The 26,125-nt window shown below is 32.8% G+C and overlaps 1 protein-coding gene and 1 long non-coding RNA gene across 8 annotated transcripts in view; both read left to right on the top strand.

Annotated features, from left to right (window-relative positions):
- LOC141452600 (uncharacterized) overlaps positions 1–8,663 on the top strand; it is a 31,646-nt gene extending 22,983 nt beyond the window's left edge. For both annotated transcript variants that reach the window (XR_012457494.1, XR_012457493.1), the window contains exon 2: positions 837–8,663. This is a non-coding gene — a long non-coding RNA (uncharacterized lncRNA). The remainder of the gene's footprint in view (positions 1–836) is intronic.
- The window catches only part of LOC141452598 (TOX high mobility group box family member 3-like), a 268,943-nt gene that overhangs the window by 39,637 nt on the left and 203,181 nt on the right, over positions 1–26,125 (top strand). The gene's annotated exons all lie outside the window — the stretch shown is intronic.

The raw sequence follows: 26,125 nt of genomic DNA, 5'->3' as shown, positions 1-26,125 counted from the left end.
TAACCCACTGTTTAGATTGTTCTTTGGTCTCAGGAGTGTAGTGATGTAACCATGTTTCATCCACAGTGACGAAACGACGCTTAAACTCCTGCGGATTCTTCTGGAACAGCTGCAAACCGTCCTTGCAACACTTCACACGATTTCGTTTTTGGTCAAGCGTGAGCAATCGCGGCACCCATCTTGCGGATAGCTTTGTCATGTCCAAATGTTGATGCAAAATATTATGTACCCGTTCATTCGAGATGCCCACAGCACTAGCAATCTCACGCACCTTCACTCTTCTGTCATCCATCACCATATCATGGATTTTATCAATGATTTCTGGAGTAGTAACCTCAACAGGGCGTCCAGAACATTCAGCGTCACTTGTGCCCATATGGCCACTCCGATAATTTTGAAACCACTTATAAACTGTTCTAATCGATGGTGCAGAGTCACCATAATGTTTATCAAGCTTCTCTTTAGTCTCCTGAGGCGTTTTGCCTTTCATAAAGTAGTGTTTAATCAACACACGAAATTCTTTTTCGTCCATTTTTTGAAAATCACTCGACTTCCTCGATTCAAACGAATGCCAAACACAAAGAAATAGACCGATCTGGCTGAAACTTGGTGTGTGTTCTTCCAAGAGATGCTACTAACTAAACATAATCTCGATACGCGCCAGTAGTGCTATCTCTCTGACTTTGCACGGACTTTTCAAACGACCCTCGTATTCTAGTACTATGAACTAAACAAAGCAATCAATCCCCAAAACTTTGAAATAGAATTCGATTTTTCGCATAAATAAATTAACAAAACCAAAACATTTATGGATAATCGCGTTTCGTTTTTTTCAGATCCACTTATTGCGAGTTCTTAAACATATCATTCATTAAAAAAAATATCTCTTACAACATTGCTATTGGAATGCAGTTCGGCCTAGTAATAACCAGCTGGTTTCTTAATGTTTTTACAACATTCCTAATATGGTAAAATGTGGAGATTTGTGCATTTTATTATTTTTTTATTATGTATTATTTTTTATCCACATTTTTATTGCTCTTGTTTGAAAAATAAAAATAATGTTAATTGTAGCAAGAGTTTTTTTTTCTTTTTACCTTAAGAAGCTAAATTATTTAGAACTGCTGAAGAAAAAAAAAAAAAACAATAAGAACAAAATGAATTAGGTAATTGTGCAAAATTGCGAATAATTATCTTGAATAAACAAAGATGAATTGTAAGAAATTGAATATTCTCCTTATTTCTGATTGAAATTGACTTGACTTGGGCTACGAGACCTTGCACGGAATATTAAACACTCATTGATTTAATTGATGATTCACCATTAGTTTGTTCCAGCCTCTTTGTCTCTTTCAAAAGATAATTAATCTAATTGAAAGTGTGGCCATTTTCTTTGGATTGGGACAGGAGTATGTTATGTTTTCAGTAGCGATCACCTTAGTTTGTATTCTATTTTTAAAACTAAAAGGCCTCCTTCAAAATGAAATCCAAAATCTAGTACGTAAATGGATTGGTAAAGAGACCTAAGAGTTCTATTCAATGTTTTGGATATTGTGTTTGTTTAACAAAAGAATGTAGTCAACATGTCTGAGGTTTTCGCTTTCTAACAACTTCTTACAGCTCACTGTCCAGCGATGGACAGTGTTATCTGTGACTAGAACACACTGTTCGGGGGCCGTCACTACTGGGAAGCAATAATCTGAAATGTTCATGCTAAAGTGTGCCTTCAGAAATGTTCATGGGCTAAAGTAGGCTGTGGCTTTAATGGATCACTTTAACTTTTCAGCTCCTGGGTAAAGTAATTTTTATGTTGGATGTGTCACCATCAATGCTATTCCTTTTTAGATTTTTTGCATATGCCTGCTTCAACTATGAACGTCACTGAGAGCCTAAATTGTTCATTCACAATCCACCATCTTGGTTTTGACTTATATGGATGGATTTAAAGAGAGAGTTATTGCTGTCCCTAGAACAAGTGGGTAAATTTCATTTTCTCAAGGAAATATCTATAGGAACAACTGACGGAAACACTAGAAGATGCAAAAAGCTATGTCAATGAGCTGCAGATCTGGAAACAAGAAAATGAAGAACAGTCGCGGTTTATATTTTGTGATTATACTTGTGATCATTGAAAGAAATGTTACAAAGAATGGTCGAAGGATATCTGTTAAAAATTAGCCACGCACATACTTCTGCATGTCCGTACGAACTGTCCTACTTCACTCTAAATGACTCTATTTTGAGTACCATCAACCTAGATAGAATTAATTCTTTTAAAGGAGAAAATAATTTGTAGTAATAAATATAATATTGTTTAAAGTAGCTCACTCGATCCGATTAGAGTAAATAAATTTAAATCTTTAATTTTGCTATTTTATTTGTTCTTGGTAACTGCAATTTGTCATGTACCAACTTTTTGTTACCCAATTACAGTGACCCGCTGTTTTCAATTTACAAATTCCATTTGCCGCACAACCAATTTTATCTGAGAGTTAATAGTAACCTCTAATTCAACTAAATATTACTAGTAAATAGATTATAAATAGAGAAGATGAAGTTCAGGTAGAAGGTTCCTCCTTATCATAAACACATTGTGTGCCTCTGGCGAAACTTGTAACATTAGGTTTTTTTTAAGTTGGTTCTAAACAGTGCTTAGGAAGTTAAATTGGATATAACTTTAGCTAGAATCAATTTCGATTCGATTACCAAAAACCAATTAACCTTAGATTAGATAAAACATTTCTGGGTCTTGAATAATCAAATATATTTTAGATTAAACATCTATTAACAAAATAATTTTATTTACCATTAACAATGGGGCTGTAGAGTGTCCAATCCTCGAGGCTGTTTACTGAACAATGTCCTATCCCAAACGAATTACTCCTTTTTATCTCCACTCAAACCAACTTATTGGCCTACTTCACTCTCCAAACTTCCAGATATTTTAGACTTTTTTGTTTGTACTCCTATCTCTTTTCTACATCCCAACATTGAAACCTTAGATGAACTCTCTTCTGATCACAGTCCTGTATTACTTACCTTAGACACTCAACCTGTATTCAAACAAAATCCTTCGAGACTGATTGACGGAATCGTCAATTGGGACAACTTTCGCTACTTACTGGACAGTTCAATAGACTTTAAAATACCTCTCAAGACTCCTGAACAGATTGACAGTGCAGTAGAAAACTTTACCTCTGCCATACAGCAAAGTGTACGGAATTCTACAACAAATAAAAGACCTCGTACTCTACCTGACCAGTTCTCTTTTGTACCTAGTGACATACGAATCCTTATTACTTATAAAAGACGGATACGATCGTTATGGCAAAACACACGACTACCTTCTTACAAACGTAAATTTAATCGCCTAGCACGTCTTGTTAAGAAGGAGTTGAGTAAGTACAAAAATGAGCAGCACGAAAAATTCACTGCAGCGTTAAACACTACAGACAACTCACTATGGAACACTACACGACGCTTACTTAAGTATAAGTTCACTTCACCTCCAATTAGACGTGAGGATGGTTCTTGGACCAAGACTGACCGCGACAAAGCTGATCTATTCTCTCAACACTTACATACCACTTTTACACCCCACACTAACATATTCGACTCCGAACATACCAGCAAAATTGTAGATGAACTTAATAGACCGTTACCTCTCGAACTTCCTCCCAAAGCTTTCTCTCCTTCTGATGTTAAGTATGCTATCCAGAATCTTCCTAGGAAAAAATCCCCTGGTCACGATCTTATCACCGCCCAAGTCCTCCGGCAAATGCCAAAACGTGCTATCGTTTTCCTTACCTACCTATACAATTCAGTACTTAGAACCACATTTTTCCCGACTCAATGGAAATTCTCCAAAATAATAATGATTCCTAAACCTAAAAAGCCAGTAAACAGCGTTTCGTCCTATCGTCCTATAAGCCTTCTTCCAATCTTAGGAAAACTCCTTGAGAAACTGCTCCTAAAACGAATTTATCCTCTCCTAGAATCACAGGAAATACTTCCGTCCCATCAATTTGGTTTCCGCGCTCATCACTCTACAGTCCAACAATGTCATCGTGTTGTGGATGTAATCTCAACCTCTCTTGAGAATGGACAGTATTGTCCGGGAGTTTTTCTCGACGTTGCTCAAGCTTTCGATCGCGTCTGGCACCGGGGATTGCTTGCCAAACTCAAGAGCATCCTACCAACTACATATTTTCTCATCCTTCAATCTTACCTTACTGGACGCTTATTTAGTGTCGTCTGTGGAAATTCCTACTCTCCTTGTTACCCAGTTCGAGCAGGTGTTCCCCAGGGAAGTGTCCTTGGGCCTGTACTCTACACCATATACACTGCTGATATTCCTACCAATCCTCGTACCTTCCTTTTTACTTATGCCGATGATGCGGCCATCCTCTCTCCTCATAAAGACCCGGTCCTTGCCTACCGCTTCCTCCAATCCCATATAGAATCTCTTGAGCCTTGGCTAAAGAAATGGAGAATTAAAATTAATGAAAATAAATGTAATTACATTACATTCTCCCTAAGGCGAACTATCCTTCCACCCGTTTACCTAAACCTCACTCCTCTTCCCACAACAGATTGTGTTAAGTATCTAGGACTCTTCATGGACAAACGCCTAACCTGGAATCCACATACTAGACTCAAACGGAAAGAACTGAACAGACGATACAAACTTCTCTCTAGACTTCTTGACAAGCGATCTAAACTCTCTCTACAGAATAAACGACTTATCTATACTATGATACTAAAACCTGCCTGGACTTACGGAATGGAACTTTGGGGCTCAGCCAAAGCTTCCAATATCTACAGAATCCAATCCTTCCAGTCAAAAACTCTCCGTAGAATCGCTAATGCTCCTTACTTTGTTTCCAATCATACCTTGCACCGAGATTTCCTTGTTCCCTATGTTTCTGAAGCTGTAAGATCCCGATACTTTAAATTCCACACATCAATCACCTCACATCCTAATCCTCTAGTAGCTCAACTTACCACTCTACCAGGAAATCCTCCCAGGCGGTTGAAGCGCAGGTGGCCACGCGATCTTCTAAATGAAGTAAGAGCCAATGTACAGTAGTGAACTGTACCACTTTGGGAGTTTCACCAATGGGTGAATTCTCCCCTCATGTATTCATGTATGTATTCTATGTATCATGTTGTATCAGCTTCACTTGATGCAGAATTATTCTGCAGTTGTGAAAATAAATAAATTAAAAAAAAAAAAAATTTACCATTAAAACATTCGATCAATAAACTCATTAAAAGTAGATCACTTTAAAGAATGTTCACCAAGTAGCAGAATTCAATTTAACTTGTATCTTAAATAAAAATTTAGCCCAAAATTTAAAATGAAATACAAACCAATGATAATATTATTATGGGGGGAAAAAAAGAAAATAATCCAACCAAATTGATGTGCAGTTAATATTTCTTACTGAAATATCTGGTTAATAAAACTACTTGGAGTACTTGGCAATAAACCATTAATAAAAAACTACTTTCACTTACTTTTATAGAAATTAATAATACATTACCTCATCTGGTGTTTCAATCCAACAATAACCGGTTACTCTTTGTCTCGCTCTATGTTCGATTCTCTAAATTTATTTTTAAATTGAAAGGAGGACATTTTAATTATTTTAAGATTTATTCCTTGAAGTATTTTTTAAAAAAAAATAATTTTACGTTTATTTAAAGATTTTCGAAGTTAAATTTTTAATAAATATTATTCGTAATTATAGTTTATATTACTATTTTCTGCAACCATGTAGGGAAGTTCTCATTACTCAATTAAAATCAGCTGTGTAATGCCCAACTTCCCACACTAGTGGGGGGAAATTCCCATTAGTGTCACTTTCCGCACAAGTGAGTGGAAAAACTTTATTGTGCTTCCTTGATATATAAGAAGTTTTGTTATTAACATAAATATTTTCTGTAAAACTCTAATAAGCTTATTTAAATTTATTTTATTTAAATAATTAAAAAACGAATATTAAAAAATAAAATAAAAATTGAAAGGAATATAGAAATAAAAATAATACTTTAATAAATAATTAGATATTTTTAATTATAACAGTTAAAAAGGTTATAGTGTTACCTTATAGAAATTTAAAATGGATTCTAGTGATGCCTGTTTAGAAAACACTCCTCCATCAATAAAAGAAACAGCAGAAAATGTAATAAGTAATGTAAATACGTAAGTAATGTAAATAATTGTAATATAACAATAAATGTTTATAATAAATAAATTACTTTTTGTAGACTGTAAAAATGAAATTTTTAATTTTATTAGTTAATAAATGGTTGCAGAAAAAATATAATATTTAACTCTAGTGTAAAGTATTTTCTTCACACTCGGCAATTTGCACTTGCACTCGCATCGCTTCGCTCGCTCGTGCGTGCAAACCCTGCCTCGCGTGAGGAAAAGTACTACTTTCCACACTTGTTAAATAAATAACTATTGATCGTGATTTCATAAATAACTTATCAGAGTATATTTGAGTTTACATTTAACAGTTGTGAATCTAATTTCAGATTTTTTTAAATTGCTGCTATATAATTCCTATCTTTAGGAAAGTCTGTATTCTTTATTTTTGTTAGATGGGAAGAATTTTATAGAATAGTTTATTATTAGAATAATTTTGAGCGATTGATATAAACAAAGCTGGTGAGTAACATTTCAATATACATTTAATGCAATAAACACCAATTAGTTTAAAACAATTTTAGCATTAAATTTTACGGAAGATTAAGATGTCCTTCAGAAGTGTAGATGCCATTTAATAAATTATGCCAGCTGTTTCTGGAAAGATTATACACTTACTCGAGTGGTTATATTTCAATTGGTTAGAAAAGAATTACTACTTCCAACTCTAAATAAATTGTTCGTTGTTTTATTTAAAGAGTGACATCTTGCAGGAGGTTTTTTCAGGATCGAATCTTGGCTTGGAAAACTGAAGGCTTCTTCAAAAATAGAAAATTTTAAGGCAGGATTTGAGAACCCAAAGCCTCCAGCTTACTAGTCTAATGTGTTAACTATAACCTCATTAAATATGAAATCTATCAATTTAAATATCAAATATTTGTTATCTTTACATTGAAGGGTAAGCTAGTAATGCAACCCGCAATACATCCAAGTTTTGCAGTCAAATATACTCGTACCTGTCTTATTCAAATCATTCTTAGTTAATTGTAACACACAACTTTAGCCACAATATAGGGTGAAGGGACCAGTAATTGACTGGGCACCAGTAATTGACATACCAGATATAAACTGGTATTATAAGGGATATGAGCCGTTTTTAGTGGTGATTCTTTCAATTTCGTTATTGAGAAGCCTTTAGGCAGCAGTTCCAGAAAAATATTAATTATTGGAAGGTTCCTTGGTATCAGTGGAAGGTTATTTGTGTAAAAAGTTCAAAATCAAGGAAAAAACAAGCCGTTGCTAAGGAGGATTGATAAGAAAATAATTTTCCTTTTTTCTTATTTTTCGTTTATTTGTTCATATATTCGTGTGGTTATCAATGTTCTGTTATAATTAGTATCACTTGTAGATTTCATTTATGTAGTTTTTTTTTTAATTATAAGAAGCATTGAGCATTAAAATGGGGCTGTCAATCACTGGTCCTTGAAACGGCAATCTGCCCAGTAATTGACATGTATGTCAATTACTAGTCCTACAGTTTTTTTGTTTGAGACCAGTGATTGACTTCCTGGGAAAATGATAAGATGGGTTGGTAAATTTTATTATAATTAAAAATTCAATACATTGTAAAATAAAATCATTGATAAAAATCGGCAACATAAAATAAATAGTAAAACTTCCAACAAAATATGTTTAAATTAATGAATTAGCAAATGTACGCCTTATTTCAAGAGGGCATGCAGAATGATTATTCTGTACAGAACAACAATGTATGAACAACAAACTGGAATAGTCGAGATCGCCGAACAGTTTCACGAGGCCAACGTGAATGATAAAAACGACGCCCACTTATTGGAGTTTGAAAATCTCTCATTCTCCCTCAGTTTTGGGTCCTTGCCACATTCCAAAGAAGAAAGGGAGGAAATGGCTGTACCATAGAATTCCATCAAATAAAACGGCCAGGGGAAAAATGAAGCTCCCTCAAGAGAAGTACCAGGTGCGAAATTAAACAAGTGGAGAAGTTGGTGACTTAGTGATGTTACACATTACTTACTATTTAATCTAGTTTTTTTTACATTGATGTTTCATTTATTTATTACTGTTGTAAGTGCGAATGCTTACAACCTGAGGCGGGACGCGATTAACGTGCACACAGTGTATATTTAAATGAGCCCAAGAGGTAACTCAGTAATAATAAACAATCAAATACTGTTTAGATGCAGAAAATAAGAATGAATTACATTCAGATAGTTTGGTTTCGAAGCAAATGACACTGGCAGCACAGATTGTGGAAAATATTAGCGAAGCGCTCCAAAAGAAGGGAAGCGTAGGAGAAATTTTGTTCACTAGAAAGCGAACCCAAGGACGCGTAGATGCCATCAGTAGCAACGTTATAGGCGGAATGGATAAAACAAGGATGTGACCACATAGTCTAATCGGAAGTAGAGAGTTTGGTAAAGTGAGAACCAAAAAAAAATTCCCAAAAAGAGGTTTAAGTAACAAAATATTTAGCGGAAACTAAAGGATAAGAGAGCGGAAGAGTTGAGAGAAAGAGATAAAAGCGAGCCGACAGACATTGTGTACGATCTAACATGTATGTTAGCTAATATCTCCTTGGCACTATTGAAAGTAAGGGCTGTTATTCAAATTACCTGTCTTGGCTTGGGGAACTTAATTAAAACTGTCCAGTAGGACAGTTGTGTAAGGGTTGGTCGTCAAAAACTGCATAAAATAGCGTAATGTTGAAAAATATTAGATTATTTAGGTTTGCCTATTTAAAAACTGATTAATTATGAATTAAGACCGATTTTTGTTATAAATCCAATTGAAAAAGTGATTTAGGTGATTTAAGTGATTTATTTAGATTTAAAAGTGATTTTGAATGCATATCTTATGTCGTTTCATGAATATATTTGTATGTCAATTACTGGTCCCACCCCATGTCAAACACTGGTTCCACCGAAAATTCGGTATGTCAATTACTGGGTCATTGACATATTTTCAAAAAAAATCATTTTTGGTTGACATAAAGATCGAATTTACTGCTTTTAAAATATTAATAAAATAAAATACATCCTACTGGAGCGGTACAATTTTACAACCTACACCTGGAGCCAAAATAACGGAAGTTATTCTACCTTAAACTCGAATTTTTTCTTAAGCAGTCAATTACTGGTCCCTTCACCCTAAAGGCTTTCGGCAAAACCTTTAAAATATTTTGCCAAACTTACACACTTTCTTTGACTTGGTTTAATATCTGACGTAATAGTTTATGCTATAAACATTTTAGTTCATTTGTGATAATGTTAAAAACATCTGAACATCACTAGAATATCACTCACTCTCCATTCTTACTTATAAACACTCCACTCATTCATCCCTCTACTATATTCAACTAACTATTTACATAAACTACAACTAATGGATGAATCAGTACTCTATATTCCTGCCATCCTTATAGCTTAACCTAAATTTAAATCACCGTTATCCTTCTCTAATCATTTTCTTCCATTCATTCTAATCGGCTATAACTTTTAAATACGTACATTCATATTTCATTGCTAGCTCTGCTATCAGACTTAAGCACATAGATGTTGGTAGAGAATATTATAACTTCATAGCGAAATGGTGCATCTAAATACCTGTATATGTCGTCAAACATTCTGTGTTTGATTAGTTCTGTGTTTCATTTTTATCAATCAGGCAAATTTAATAATTTTCAGCTATACCTCTTGACCAAAATGAAGTCTTAGTTATTGCTTAATTTAATATTAACAAATAAGAGGGTTATTTCTAACCAGACAAGATTATTACATTTTGTTTCTCCATGTTTTAACTATGGTATGATTTTTACTATAATACAGTCAATATTCCTGAATGTAAAAGGTGATAAATACCTCATTATTGAGAGAATCTATTGCCTAGGCTGTTAAACTAAATCTACTTTTTGTAGTTCTTCAACTAAAAGTTGCATGGAAATGTTCCTGTGAAGTAAAAGTAGTTGCCTATTGTTTCAGGCGGGCTTTACGTCCAACTATCAATTAGGTGTCGTGGACGGAGGCGACTAAGCAAACATACTTTACTGTAAATTTCTTTTATTAACCATTAAATAAAATACAAGGCCTGGGCCGGGAAGCGAACCCAGTACATATTAGCTTTACAGGTCTCGCCTCTTAACCGCTCGGCTACCGTGGCGCCTGAAATGTCCCTCTGTTCAGTTTTGCTTTGAGAAGTCTGAGGACGAGGAGAGTAGTTTTAGCGTAGCACGATTTGTAAATTACTACTTTATAAAAACAAGAAAAGTAAGATTCTTTTTAAACTCATTGGCTGCTTATTGTTAATTTATCGACCAATTAATTCATATACTTGAGTAAAATTCAGTTTGTTGACAAAACAACTTGACAAGAGTTATTTGCTAGTCAACACTACCGATAGATTGGTGTATGAGGCAATTGTTTGATTACCATTACAATGACTATCAATTTTCGGCCCAAATAACCCCGCATCCATTATTTGCAATACAAAGTCCACCGAATTTCCATCAAAACTAAGTTAATTTAAGTATATAAAGCACACCATCACTGGGCCCAGGCTTACTACTATAGGCAAAGGAGCGACGGCCACTTGCCTCATAGCCTTCGCACATCGTACCGACATGCGCACGCGCGCTGCACCACTTACTCACACTGTAGAGGAACACAAAACTTACAACTCGCTCTCTTTAAGTTCTAGTTATTTCCAGCCAGGCTCATTATTCCTTGCCACGTTTTCCTCTTTCGAGGTTAATCGAGCAGAAAGTTTACATTATTGAATTTCACTTGAAATATTCTATCCTATTCTCGCTATAACGCCACACTTAGTTGTTAAAAAAACTCATTTTTTTGTTTTGGTTTTATAAATGAATTCGTTTATTTGTTTGATTGCAGAACGCTATTTCTTCATTACAAGCGGACTTAGAAAAGTCTAATATTATTAATTTCCTTTAATTTGCTAGTAAAGTTACAATATTGTGCAATAAATTAAGTGAAAGTTTGGGACTTGAAAAGTAATAAACATAAATGACGTTCTTTTTATAGATAAGGCCGGCTACTTTCTACGTCTAACTAGCCAGTTTGTTTCTAATATACATCAATTCATCTTTATTTAGAATACAGCACTTCATTTTATACTAAATGACAAGTTTTAAAACAAAACTATGATTTCTTTTTTGTCCCTTGGGTTTTTCGTTCTCTACTACTGAGGCTTGTTGGAATTTTATCTGTCAATTTGTACAATTACAACAATTTGAAATTCAAATAGAAAAAAAGATCAGTTTAAAGCATAATCTAAATTATATTTTAAAGAATTTAAGCTTCAATTGGGCCTTATGTAAACAATAAAACATCTTGAGGCGCTAAAAAAAAGGAAAGAACTGGCAGATTGATGGCTATTCCTTGCCATAAGATCTTCTTGAAAGACTGAAAGCTAAAGAGAAAGGTTGAAATCTGAATGTGCTGTTATCTAGATTGATGTTAGTCCAGTGATGTATCTTTCATCTCTCAGTGCAGGTCCATGACTCGATCAATCCGAATTTAGACAAGTTCTGTTTACAGGATGAAGTTTCTAGCGAGTTCATCAATTCAAAAATTGCTAAATTCAGTCGAAAATCACGTACACAAAGATTTGTCTCAAAACACTTAATTTTTTTACAAATAGAAGTTGAATGTTTATAATTTATTTGGCTATTTCACCGAAATGACCATCCCACACTTCAATGAATACTAATCCTCTGACTTTCTTTTTTTGTTCAATGTAAAAAACAAAGTACCATCGACTAAAATACCAACGAATGTATTTCCTTGAATACAGTCGATAATACTGGAATTAGTTGATAAAAAATTGTTTGGAATCAGAGTGCTGACCGTAACTAGTGAAACCATGCGAGCCGCGTTCCATGGCCGCTGTCACTTCTATTATAATCATTTTTATTAACTATTCTTTCCAAACATAAAATAGAAATTCCAACACGTTCTTAATAGTTAATTGTAGTGAAAAAACCACAATAGCAAGACTTTTTAAATTAAATTGTATTATTTTCGTAGAATTATGTTACAGGAAACTGGGTAGTAAGGAAAACCTATTAAATCTAAGTCAATGATTGGTTAATTTCTTTTTTTGAGAGGGGAAAAAAATTAAAAACTCGTGATAATGGCTTGCTTAGAATTTTAAAATAGGTATTTTGTGAGGCTGTGATTTAATGTTATATAAAATGCAATATAAGAAGATTAACCGTTGTTTAACTGCTTCATCATCTTCTTAAGTAGGCGATTATCATCGAGGTGCTCAGTTGCCAAGTGCCCTTGAAGACAAATCGTAACTACTTCTAAGCAATATCTGCCTTAAATGCTTTGGAATGGAGTTTTGTGTATGTTTTTCAGTTCTTTTTTTTTTTCTTTTTTTGTGTGTGTGAGTATTTTTGCTTTTTACGAGAATACACTTCTATTTTAACAATGTATTTATTGTTTCTCATAAGAGATTATTTTTAATTTTATTTAATTATGTTATATTTAGATTTTATACAGGGTGAACCAGTAAGTATTGTCCATAGGCCTACTATGTGTAGTACATCTAAAGTGGAGTTCAATGACGTATTGGCCAACTTCATATTTTCCACTGTTCTTGAGTGACGTCACTTTAATTTTTTTTTTCTAAAATCATTACTTTTTACTAATAAAAATGTTATTACTCAGAAAGTTTTAGTCCGAATTCGATTCTGATAACTCGGTTAGAAAGACAGATAAATTTTCTAAAAATTGATACCATTTTGAAGCATAAGTTATTCTCCAAACAGCCTCAATCTTCATCCGGATGCTGGAAAAATAAAAATAATAGAAATTTTTAAGAAAACTCATTAGGCTCTTACGTGATCATTATCAGACCTAGGTGCTGGCTCTTTTTATAAAAGTTTCCTTGTTTAATGGGCTCTCAAACGGTATATCATTTTCCATGATTCCTTTTATCTTCGTATGAGAAATTACGTTTGTTTTACAAGAAAACGTGTTCACGAGCACTCAACAGTGTTAGTTTATCAAGTTGTTTAATTAATTGAAAACTCTTTTAGATGGACCAGTAGTCAATTTATAAAATAGATTGTCTTAAAATAAGGAACTCAAAGGTTACAAATAGCACTTAAAAAAATTACTGATAATGATCACGTAAGGGCCTAATGAGTTTTCTTAAAAATTTCGATTACTTTTATTTTTCCAGCATTCAAAGGAAGATTGAGGCTGTTTAGAGAATAACTTATGCTTCAAAATGGTATCAATTTTTAGAAAATTTATCTGTCTTTCTAACCGTGTTATCAGAATCGAATTCGGACTAAAACTTTCTGAGTAATAACATTTTTATTGGAAAAAAGTAATGATTTTGGAAAAAAAAATCAAAGTGACGTCACTCAAGAACAGAGGAAAATATGAAGTTGGCCAATACGTCATTGAACTTCACTTTAGATGTACTACACACAGTAGGCCTATGGACAATACTTACTGGTTCACCCTGTATAACAAATATGTATATAACAAATTGTGTAAATTATAGCAAAAAAAAGTGTATTCGATGCAAAGTGACCTTAGAATTGTTAATCAGAACCACTCTTTTCAGAAGACAACTGGGAATTACCTAAAATTAAAAACAAAACCAAGTTGAACAAAATTTAAATCAATTTTTGGGAAAAAATACTGATTTTCTGTATATTTTATAATTCTTTTTGTTTGATCACTCTTCTTGAGGAATGGCCTCTCTGAAACTTTCATTTAATTACATATTTATTATTCCATCATTTGAGACATTATTTAAACAACTTGCAAACTAATTGAAGTTCATATTACTGTAAAAATTATTTACTACAAAACTTTAACCAATGCATAAAGAAATCCAACGTAATTGCAAACCATTGAAACTTACGCTGCTGCAAATTATTCCACTTTTAGAAAAGTATTTCTTCTTAATACTTGTTACTGAAATAAAAAGTGGTGGTAGAATCAAAACCATTAAAAATGAATTCTGATCTTTTTTAAATCACTAATTTAGAAAATTCTTGACAAAGAAGTGTTTGATACATGCTGTCATGGCCAAAATTATAACAGTCTGAAACTGAAGCGATGCCTAAGAGATGCAATTAACAATCAAGTTTGTTTTAAAAGTTTAAAGATTATGATGAAGTATTTTTCTAAACCTATTTAGGTTTTACCAGAAACTAAATGGCTGGAATCTACAATAATACTTCATCAAATTCAGCTTGGACTTAACTGGCAAATGAATCATCATTGTTTTTTTCCTGAAAGTCATAACCTTTTCTAACACTGAATTCTTTTGTCCACTTTGTGTAATTGTATAAATAGAGAAGTTGTTACTATATTTGGCAGTAGATGTTTAATTTTGTGAACAAACTACCTTTACAGAATAATAATCAGCTTGAGCGAGAGCTGAACAAAAAAGAAATTAAAACAAAAAATGCAAGATGAGATCATTGTGTTGGACAATAAATTATAAAACGCTTTAGACAGTTAAGCTGTTGGTTAAGAAATTATTACTGCAGGGAAAAAATAAAAACTTAAAAAATAATGAATGGTCATTTCACTCATTAAATGAATATTATTAATTACATCATTTATATTGTCTAGATATATTTTTTATTATTATATAATAATAATTATTATTGTTAAAAAAAACAACAAAGTTTTAATTATTCCTTTTGTAAATTTCGAAGTAAAGATGTTATGATGGTCGCAAATTATTTTCTTTAAATTTGAATTTTCTTCTGTTCATTTGTACTATTGTAACTAGATACTAGAACTAGTGGGGTCTACGATTACCGAGCGGTTAGCAATGAATATTTGGGTATTAGATTCGATTCTTCTGGGTTCAACTTGGATTTCATCTTGCAGCTTATTAACAACTATGTTTGCTGACAACCTCCGTATGAACTCCTTCGAAATGGTCCGGCCATTGCTTTGTGTACACTTAAACAGATTTAAGGGTAAACGATCTCAGAATTTTGGGTGCATTTTTGCAATCTTTAAAAAGCTTTCAAAATGCTTACTTAGATCATAATAACGTTTATAAGCTAAAAACTATCTCCTCATGAGATATCTAATCATTCTGCTGACACAAAGGAACCCGAGATCACGAATTCATTGACATTTTCAAACTTGAAGTTCCCAACTCGGGATTGTGCTGTCATGATGGATGGTTTCGAAAAGAATCTATTTGTTTCTTGGTCAACACCAGACCTACCGTGGCTGGCAAATATCCACCCTTGCAATTCTTTACCCATAACAATCTCATATAGTTTAAAAGTAACTTCTTTGACCTCAATAATTGGCACAGTACATGTTAATTAGATAAATTTAAACAATTTGGCAACTCATTTGAATCCGATAGAAATATTTTAAATTATAAATTCAATTTGGCAAATGTAAACTATCTTGTTTTTAGATCTGCAGACCCATTATATTTAGAGATTTTATATTTAAATAAATTGATCATAATTATAAGTGATTACGTCCTTATTTTTTTAAAAACTGTTAAATTTAAGAAAAAAAACTGTTATTAGTTGCCAAATTCTTGAAAAATTTATTTTTAAATTTACTAACCGAGGAATAATAACTAAAATTAGTTGTATTGTTAAAACATTTGGCAGAAAATCAACTAATAATCTTTTTTTGAGTAAACACAAACTGCGTAGTCCCAACAAAAAATATATATATATATATAAATTAATATTCAACTATGTGCACAGATTACAAAGGTTTAAAAATTACGAGGGTCGTTTGAAAAGTCCGTGCAAAGTCAGAGAGATAGCACCACTGGCGCGTATCGAAATTTTGTTTAGTTAGTAGCATCTCTTGGAAGAACACACACCAAGTTTCAGCCAGATCGGTCTATTTCTTTGTGTTTGGCATTCGTTTGAATCGAGGAAGTCGAGTGATTTTCAAAAAATGGACGAAAAAGAATTTCGTGTGTTGATTAAACACTACTTTATGAAAGGCAAAACGCCTCAGGAGACTAAAGAGAAGCTTGATAAACATTATGGTGACTCTGCACCTTCGATTAGAACAGTTTATAAGTGGTTTCAAAATTTTCGGAGTGGCCATATGGGCACAAGTGACGCTGAACGTTCTGGACGCCCTGTTGAGGTTACTAATCCAGAAATCATTGATAAAATCCATGATATGGTGATGGATGACAGAAGAGTGAAGGTGCGTGAGATTGCTAGTGCTGTGGGCATCTCGAATGAACGGGTACATAATATTTTGCATCAACATTTGGACATGACAAAGCTATCCGCAAGATGGGTGCCGCGATTGCTCACGCTTGACCAAAAACGAAATCGTGTGAAGTGTTGCAAGGACGGTTTGCAGCTGTTCCAGAAGAATCCGCAGGACTTTAAGCGTCGTTTCGTCACTGTGGATGAAACATGGATACATCACTACACTCCTGAGACCAAAGAACAATCTAAACAATGGGTTACCAAGGGGGAATCTGCACCAAAAAAGGCGAAGACCGTTCCTTCGGCCGGAAAGATTATGGCGACTGTCTTTTGGGATTCGCAAGGAATAATCCTCATCGACTATCTGGAAAAGGGTAAAACTATTACAGGTGCATATTATTCATCGTTATTGGACCGTTTGAAAACCGAGCTGCAAGAAAAACGCCCACGATTGGCCCACAAAAAAAGTCCTTTTCCATCACGACAACGCACCAGCTCACACCTCAGCAGTTGTGGTCGCAAAATTAATGGAAATAGGGTTCCAACTCGTTTCACATCCCCCCTATTCTCCAGACTTGGCTCCCTCGGACTACTATTTGTTCCCTAATATGAAGAAATGACTGGCGGGAAAAAGATTTTATTCAAACGAGGAGGTGATTGCAGAAACGAATGGCTATTTTTCAGACTTGGACAAATCCTATTATTCGGAAGGGATCAACAAACTAGAGCAGCGTTGGACGAAGTGTATAAGCCTAAAAAGGAGACTATGTTGAAAAATAAAAAAGGTTTACCCCAAAAAATTAAGTAGTTTTTATTTTTGCACGGACTTTTCAAACGACCCTCGTAATTACGTCATACATGTGTTTATTTCCAAATATGTTACGTAAAATATACATAGAAAGTTTTAACAAATATAATAATGATATACAGTAGAAAATGATATGCAATTCAATTTTAATGTTTCAGTTAGTGATGAAAATTTTACATAAAATAATTTTACGTTAAATCCTAACTACAACCCCCATAAGTACAAATAGCACTCGCTGTCAATCATACGAAAACATAATTTGGTAAAATGTTGACCTTTGTTTAATGAAATTTTGATCTCTTTGCTGTTTTAATGAATATTTAAAGGTGTTAATTGAATTTTGATACAATATCTGATTGGTTGTTGTAATTCTAATAATGTATGCTGTATTGAAACCTTTAATTGTAATTTTATACCTTTTACCTAGTTATAAGCCATTAATAAGGTATATTAGTATTGAAAATCACTATTTTATTAATATCTCTTTAACAAAAACTTACAGTTTAAAAAGTTAAGTATAAGGGTTGATTAAACGCCAAAAGGTACACAAATCAGCAAGTACCCAACATTTCATTAATACTTCATTGATATTATTTAAGTAATTTTACTGCATTAATTTTCATTAATATTTTTTAGAATTCATTAGATGTCACAGACCCTTATGCTGGCCATTTTCATCTACAAAATATATGTTCAAGTAGCACTGTAGATTGATTGTAGTATCTATTTATCTATAATAATCAAACTATTAATCACAGGTTAAAAAAAAAATCATAAAAAATATGAGGCTAAAAATTCAAAAACTGTTTTTAAAAAATGCTTACACCAACATACATCAATGATTTTGCTTATTTTATTTATTTATTTTTATTTTTAAACAAAAATATATAAGTTCATTCTTCGATTAATGTAATTGTTACTTTATGTAGTAGTCAAACGTTTATAATAATAGGTAATAATTAATCTGGCTTTATCCGCAAATAATATAGTTTTCTTCAATTACATTCTCAATCTAGGTATTCTTCTAGGTATATATGTAATATAAAATAAATAAAATATGCATAAATAAAATTAGGGGGACTAAATTAAATTACAATTGAGAAATGAATAATTATTGTTGCACAATCTACTTGTTATTAACTGTGTGTTATTTGTGCTCACGAATATTTCGGTAAGACGAATTCAATACTAAAATATTGTTTTAAATCCTCCGAGATTCAAATTTAATCAGTAGCCGACTCTAACTTTGTCTTTTTCTACTTTAACATGCATGTACATATATGTGACAACTTCAGAATAAAGCATATTAAAGATAAATCAGAAGAATAATTTGGAATACAGTTAAAATAAAGTACCTATTTAATAACGAAGTTATAATATACATTTTATCATAATTATAACAAAAAAATATTATGAATGAACTGGCCAGCATAAGGGTCTGTGACATCTAATGAATTCTAAAAAATATTAATGAAAATTAATGCAGTAAAATTACTTAAATAATATCAATGAAGTATTAATGAAATGTTGGGTACTTGCTGATTTGTGTACCTTTTGGCGTTTAATCAACCCTTATACTTAACTTTTTAAACTGTAAGTTTTTGTTAAAGAGATTTTTGTACCTTTTGGATAGATTTTCCTTTTTGTCTATTTTACAAAGTTACTTCTGCTTCACAGATTTTTTTAAAATTTAGAATAAGCAATTCTATCATTATAACCTGATAAGGTGTTAAGTCGGAACCATAACTACCATTGGAGAGATCTTTTTAAAGAATGATTATAGTTGCCATCCTCAATAACAACTTTTTTGAGAAAGCGTTTTGAATAAAATAGGAAGGTATTTGTACGTAAATAGCAAAATTAAATTGCGATTTAAGTACTTCCTTTTAAGAGGAGTAAGAAAAATAAACTGCGATTACAGTACTTCTCCCTAAAAGGCTGAGAAGCAAAGATTTTGAATCGAACGACAATTCATTGATGTAAATCGGTTCACTCAGTGATAATTTTATCGATTGCAATACTTCCTCTTAGTAGGTGTAAGAGCATGAAGGCACTTCACACCCACGTAGAGGAGCTTTAACCACTTCTTCGTGCTAAATTTTATCAAAATCGGCATAAGCGATATAGAAATATTGGTAATAATAGTTTTAGAATGGGCCTTATTTGGGTGGGGCGAACTCCCCTCCTTATGAGGCACGGCGTCGAGACTTTTAAAGTTCAAATCTGTACAAAATTTCGATTCGATTGACACTTCATTCATGAAAATCGGTTCACTTGTCGATAATTTGAAACGATTGCTATACTTCCCCTTAACAAGTGTAAGAGCAGATCGTCGCTTTAATGTTACGTAGGGGAGCCCTAACCCTGTCATCCTACCAAATTTTATCAAAATCGGGCTAAGATTTACAGAGTAATTAGTAATAATAATTTTGGAGGGGGCTTTACATAAAGGGGGCTAACTCCTCTCCCATTCAATGTACAGCATCGAGACCCCCAAAAGGCACATCTACATAAAATTCCGAATCGAATGACACCTCATTCATGAAAATCGGTTCGCGCGTTTAGGCGCTACGCAGTTTACAAAAAAGGTAACAACAACAAGAACAAGAACAAGAACAAGAACAAAAACAACAACAATTTCTGAAAATGCCGTTTTTGCTCATTTTCGGCAACTTTTTTCTCGAAAACTATTAGATCTGGGTTGTTGCAAAAAAATTACAGTTATAAAGGAGGGTTTGCCCTATATTTTAAAGAAAATTTGGGAATTTTATCTTTTATAGAAAAAGAGAAAAAAATTGTCAAAGTTGGGTGTTTTTCAACGTTACGCTTTTTCGTGCAGTTTTTGACGATCAACCCTTATACAACTGTCCTACCGGACAGTTTTAATTTAGGCTAATTTAAAAAGAATTAGGGCTTTTCCAGATAATTTTCTTTAGAGAAATTACTATGTTCTTGGGTATTTTGAAAAAGAAGTTCATTGTGAGGACAATTTGTGGTTCAAGAAGAAGAATTCTCACCTTTTAGGTACCTATAATTTTTTTTTGCGAAATAATCCATATTCTTTAACTTTCTCCTTTTTAATCGCAATTTCCTTTCAACAAATACTACAAAAAGTGCTAAAATGTGACAAAAACTGCACAAATTTCACTATTTTGGACCCAGTATCTAAACAGATACGGTAATTCTGCATCGTAATGTTATTAGTTTACTGCGTTTTCATTTATTTAATATCAACTCATGGCAGTTTAATTTTCGAATAATGAACCTTGTTTTTTTTAAAAAAAAGAATTATGTTGAACATTTAAGATTATGTCTTTATTACGGTTTTTGTTTTTTGTTTTTTTTTGGGGGGGACGGAAGACAAGCGAAAAAGAACTTGATGTAGGTAAGTTATCAAAAGGGTCTTCAGGTAGAATTTTAACGGTTATTATATGTTAATGACTGCGGAGCAAAAAGCCAACTCAACTCTGGTAGGTAGGGATGTGAAATCAGGCCTGTTGTCCCTCTTTGCTACGGCATAGTTTTGGGGGGTACGACAAGCTCTGTCTTCAGCAGAGTCTGTGTGTCTCTCTGTCTGTGTAGTAGACTCGGTGGTAGTTGGTCGGTCGGTTGGAAGTTGTAGCTCATGGTTACCAGTTCTGGTAAACAAGTCTCTCTCACTGTGTTTGCCTTTTTGTTACAAAGACACACGGTTCCATTGTCTTCGGCCAGCCATACTCATAAATCCTTCATACTTAATTAATATAATGAATTTAAAGTTGAACACGCCTCCTTCCTCTTGTCCTTCCATGGTGGGGGGGGGGGGTGCGCTGCTGCTGGTTACAGGACCTCCTTCTCTATCCTCCTATCTCACTCAATTTTACCGCCCAAACCATCCTGGCTCCCCTCCACTCACTGGTGGCGAGCCCATTTCACCATCCAAACCAAGGGGATTAAGCTTGTATTTTAATTGAAGCAAGCCCGAGAAGTTGTGCAAAGATATAACCAGTACAGACACTGTGACTATGGAACAAAGTGAAAAACTCTATGAACAATGGTATGCCCATAAACAAGATTTAAAGCCCTATACAATTCCTTTTCTCTCTTTTTTACTTTCTAATAAATTGCGTCGCCATTTAATAATAAAAGATTTATTTAAACAATATTCTTCTTTAAATTTATTTTATTTACATCCTTTTTTACCCCATTTCTTTAAAAGACAAGTTTAGAAAAATTGTTAAAGATCTCTTGTTTTCCATATAAATTTCTCTTTGTATTTTTGGTTTCTCTCACCATTCTTAAATTCTTTCTGTACATATACTCGTATATTCAAATGATACTGCGAATTTGATGCTCAAATTTTCTCTCAGAATAATTCGAGATAATCTTTTAAATAAGTTTCAATCTTTTAATTGGTATTTAGAAAGAATGTAAATTTGTTTTTTAAATTAATTTCTTAAATTTTTATAATTTTTGAACTTTGAGTTGTATTGATCTCTCTATTAAGTACAACTCCATATCATACCAGTCCAAAACGTTTGGTAAGTCGAAGTCGAAGATCAAATAGATGCAGATTTGTTTTTTCCACATCCATGGAATCGTCCATAAAGAGTTTCTACCTCAAGGTCAAACGGTCAATCAACACTTTTACCAAGAGGTTCTTGAAAAACTTCAAAAAAAGGGTCATTCGTGTGAGACCAAACATCAAGATTAAATGGGTGTTGCATCACGATAATGCTCCTTGTCACACAGCAATTTTAATAAACGAGTTTTTTGGCCAGTAAAAACATTCCTGTGGCTCCTCAGCCGCCTTATTCGCCTGACTTGAGTCCTTATGACTTTGTTCTCTTCCCGAAGTTGAAAAATCTCCTCAAGGGAACTCATTTTGGGATACTCGAAAACATTCAAACGGCTGTAACCGACCAGCTGAAGGCTATTCGGGCACAGCTATGAGGAGTGGAAGAAACATCTCCAGCGCTGTTTGGCTTCAGAAGGAAGTTATTTTGAAGGTGACAATATAGAATTGTAATTCTTTTTGAATAAAAAAATTTAAAAAAATCAGTCTCATTACTTAATTTACAGACCTCGTATATAGATCTTCAGGCAGTCCTTTGAAAATTTCAAAAATTGGTAGAAATTAGTATCAAAAAAACTAAACTTCCATCAATTATTAATATTGATTATGGCGTATTTCAGATAAGAATGATAAAATATAGTAATTTAGATTTTAACTGACCACCCAAATCGAGTATTTTCATTTCAAACCTCTTTGATAGGATCGGAGGAGCAGTAAAGTAACAATTTTTAAAAAAATTAAATAAATCAGCTATTCACTTTGTTATTCTCAATCATTATCACAGTTTGATACTTGTCGAAGGACAGCAATCTTGAGCTAACAGCTAGAAAGATCTTTTTGAAAAAGTTATTTATAAAACTCGGTCTGAATAATATAAAGCCAATATCACAGTAAAACTGGAATTTTCAAATAATACATTTTGAGAACTTTCTCGTAAAAATTGTTAACGATTTTCTTTTTTAAACTTAGAATAGTATTTACTCTTCGAGAAAGTTCTGAAAAACTAATGGGTCAATGTTTTAATCAAGTATTGGCAGCTGGACTTCGTTGCAATCACTTCTCAAACTTCAAATGATCCAAAACTGTAAAGTAAGTCTGTTAGTTTCTAGGAATGTAGCCATTGGCAACGAGAACGTATTAGTTATCAGAAAAAACTGAAAAATTTCTCACGAGAACTATTTTGTATGGAACAATACCTAAATTCTAGTTTTCCGTAATTAAATTTTATCAAATTGTAATTAAATTCACTATAAACAGTAACTAAATATTACACATTTTATGCCATGAGTAATAAGTACTTAACAAAATAAATAAATAACTGGCCATTTTAAAATATGCCATGTGTAATATATTGTAGGACATTCAGTAAAGAATAAATCACAGACTGTTGTGTGTAATGTACCATGCGCCATGTAACATGCGCCACATGTGAGATGTTGCATTCTGTTTAAATTCTAAACCCAACATTGATCTTACTAAATTAGCTCATTTATATTGCTATTATTCAGGTTTTTGCTTTTTTTTTTTGGTTTTGCTATTGTTTAATATTTTGCTTTGTTGAATGTTGTTGAAACTAGTTGGACGATTTCTTGAATGAAGTGGATCATTTATTATTGATTTTAATGATTCTCTTCTTTAAGGATATTTGCTTCCTAAAATTACCAAATATTTAGCCTAGTTTTGAAATGTATATTTTCAATTTTGCTCTGATTTTTTTTTTTTGTAAGATATAAGTATTTTGATAAGACCCTACAAATATGAATTGGGCAATGAATCTGCCCGAAACATCTCGGGAAGTATGTACATCTTCAAAGGAAGACAACGAATCCGTTATTCTAAAACCATGGAATACACAGAAAATGTTTACAGTTTAAAGAAAAAATACCTTTACATGTTGACAACTCTCTTAACTACGATAATATGTAAAATTGCCTTTTATCCCAACATAAGTGTTTGTTACATTTATTACAGACTAAGTTTAGGCGAACCTTTATTATTAATTACCAAAAGCAGCTGGAAATTGCAGGAAAAAACAAGGAAAGTAACAGTTTCGGTTGACCATTTTGATTACTTATATTATTTGTATATTATTGTACAGATGTTAAAGGAGTTTGAATTCTTTATTTTGCTGAGAAACCATCTTAATAGTGCCTAACTTTACCCCTGACATAGAATCCCAAGTTCATTGGTATATGTAACAAAGAAATAGAGTGAAATAATTGGAGAAAATAGGTTTTAGAAACAGCTGAAAAAGTGATACGGAAATCCATAATTCCGGTAGATCGATTTTGACCAAATTTTATTATTGGTTCATCGGTAATGTCTAAATCAAATCTCAAATACGGATTTCTTCCTAAGAACCAATGAACACATTCAAACAAATTTAGAAATTCAAAAAATAAACTCAAAATACAATTTCCATCAGTTTTCTACCAGTTCCGTTCTATTTTTACTCGTTTTGTCCACAAAAATTACTCTACAAGTTGGATAAAGAAAATATGGTGCGCTTTGTTCATTTTATTCATTTCAGCAGACCATCTTGGGTAGTAAGTGATTTTCCTTGGGACATATCTCTTTTTTATATCATTTATAACTGTCCAACAGAGCGCCAAGAATGCCTTACACAATTCTATGGCTGACAGAAACTAATGATCTCTGGTTAGAGGTGAAAAACGCTAGTAAATAGACGCCCTGGTAATATTATCCTGTCGTTATCATTTTCAAACTACCTTAATATAAAAATTGATTCAAAATAAAAACAATATTTTAGTCTTTTATGTCAAATATTATTATATTAATTAAAAAAATCCAATTATAAGATAATTTAGGTTAAATAATATGGTAAAAATCGTCAGTTAATACTTAAATAATGAGGCTTACGTGAATAGTAATTATACGTTCATATATAATCAATAAATATTAAAAAGATATTAATAGAAATATTAATAATAATATAAAAGTCATAAAATTATTAATTAAAGGCAATTAAATTTAATTAATAAGCTCTTCTCACCAATTACCATGAACGTCATTACACTTTCAATTAAACATGGTTTCAGTTCATTGTTTGTTTAAACAGTTTACTGAAAATATCTCTAATGAAAAATGTTTAATGGCTTCTTTAATTCTTCATGATGAAAATATCATGTCAGGTGAATATTTGAAATACCCTGGAACTGATAAGTTTTATTTATCATTTCTCTTCTTTGTTTTTATCTTCAATTGATATCTTTTGATAAAATTTCAAACTTTAAAATAAAACATTAAATAATCAGTGTTAAAATATTTTAGTTAATTTCTAATTTTTATGTCGACGTTATCATTTAGACATCTACTTTGCGGTGTAGACGTTGTTTCATGAACGAGTAAAGTTATTGGTTTAAATTAAATCTAGTTTTGTTCACCTTATTCTTTTCATCGATTCGTTGACAATCGTTCTTCTGAAATAGTTTAAGGAAGTATTTCAGGAAAGCGGACGGTTGATCGTTAAGTTATTATGAGCAGGTGATCGAATTGGCCTGACAATTTTAGCAGCCTTCTTCTGCACTGTCAAGGCGGACAATGGTCTCCGTTACAATAATCACAGTCGAATCAACGAAAGTGAAATTTAGGGCTCGTAGAATAAATAATTTAATTACCATTTATTGACGTGAATACGTCTTTAAAGAATCATATGGTGGCAATCCAAAAAACCTAATGATAACAAAATCGGGGGATACAGTTTGGCATTATAGTTTCGAATCTATCGTCTACATCCAAAATTAAATTAGACCACTGGATGGCTAAAGGATCAAAGAATTCATTACGATAAACGAGGACTGTGACACATCGCGCGTGGTGTAGGGGGAAGCGCCGCCATTTTGAGATAATTTTGCTGAGTATCGAGATTTGCAATTAGCATAACTTTTGACTCGGAGAAGCTACGATGTTCGTTTAAGTTTTAATCGTCAGCTGTCGTCACAATCTATCGATTGTATATAAAACATTAGTGAAAATAGTGAAAGTGAATAAAATAAATGTGTTAGAATAAAAAAATATTATCAAAAATATATAATGTCGGCCTTTACGCGTCGAAAAGCCTAATCCAAATACAGAGATCGTATACGGTTGGAAAGGGCTTCTCAAGAACAATCGAATGGTAAAAGTCGCAAAGCCGATGGAGTCGCCATACAGGCAACTGTCGCCTATATATCGCAACATCAATAGATTCACTGATTGTAATAGAGTTAACATTGATATTTCGGAAATTTATTTGGAAATGAAAGACGCAAAAGCTGGTGATGTCTGTCTAGTAAACGAAAAAAGCCAATGGCATCTTCAAATTCGTACTCGGGCGTGTGTATATATCCATCCGGG

The sequence above is a fragment of the Rhodnius prolixus genome, unplaced genomic scaffold (genome assembly GCF_049639745.1).
Source record: "Rhodnius prolixus isolate KJV_2025 unplaced genomic scaffold, Rpr scaffold_3, whole genome shotgun sequence".
Lineage (NCBI taxonomy): Eukaryota > Metazoa > Arthropoda > Insecta > Hemiptera > Reduviidae > Rhodnius > Rhodnius prolixus.
This window is presented reverse-complemented; position numbering and strand designations above follow the sequence as displayed.